The following is a 497-nucleotide window of genomic DNA, read 5'->3' on the forward strand; positions in this document are numbered from 1 at the left end:
AATGACAATTACACCCCCACCCCCTTCCCATAATTTCTAAGCATAATTTTAAACATTTTTTATGTACAAAATTGCTGAACCCACCTAGTATGTGTGTACAAAATTGCTGAACACCCACCCACCCACCCCAGCTCCCCAGAACAAAATGGGTGGCCCCCCTTAAAATCATCACCAAACACCACACACACACACACACACACACACACACACACACACACACACACACACACACACACACACACACACACACACACACACATAAATTATGAACGGTCCCTTAACCCCACTTCATGATTTGATCCGATCCAATGCAATAAAGGGGAGATAACTATGTGACAGAAGGTCACTTCTGCAGGGAATTTCAGTGGGAACAATTTGCGAATGCAATTCTATGCAGATTTTAGGTTAATTGATAAAATAGTGACCAAATTTAACATAATATTCTACCCAATATACTGGTACCAAGAAAAATGTGGCAATACCTACCATCTTGAACA

The sequence above is a fragment of the Haliotis rubra genome, unplaced genomic scaffold (assembly GCF_003918875.1).
Source record: "Haliotis rubra isolate DU_JTF1 unplaced genomic scaffold, ASM391887v1 Scf198, whole genome shotgun sequence".
NCBI lineage: Eukaryota > Metazoa > Mollusca > Gastropoda > Lepetellida > Haliotidae > Haliotis > Haliotis rubra.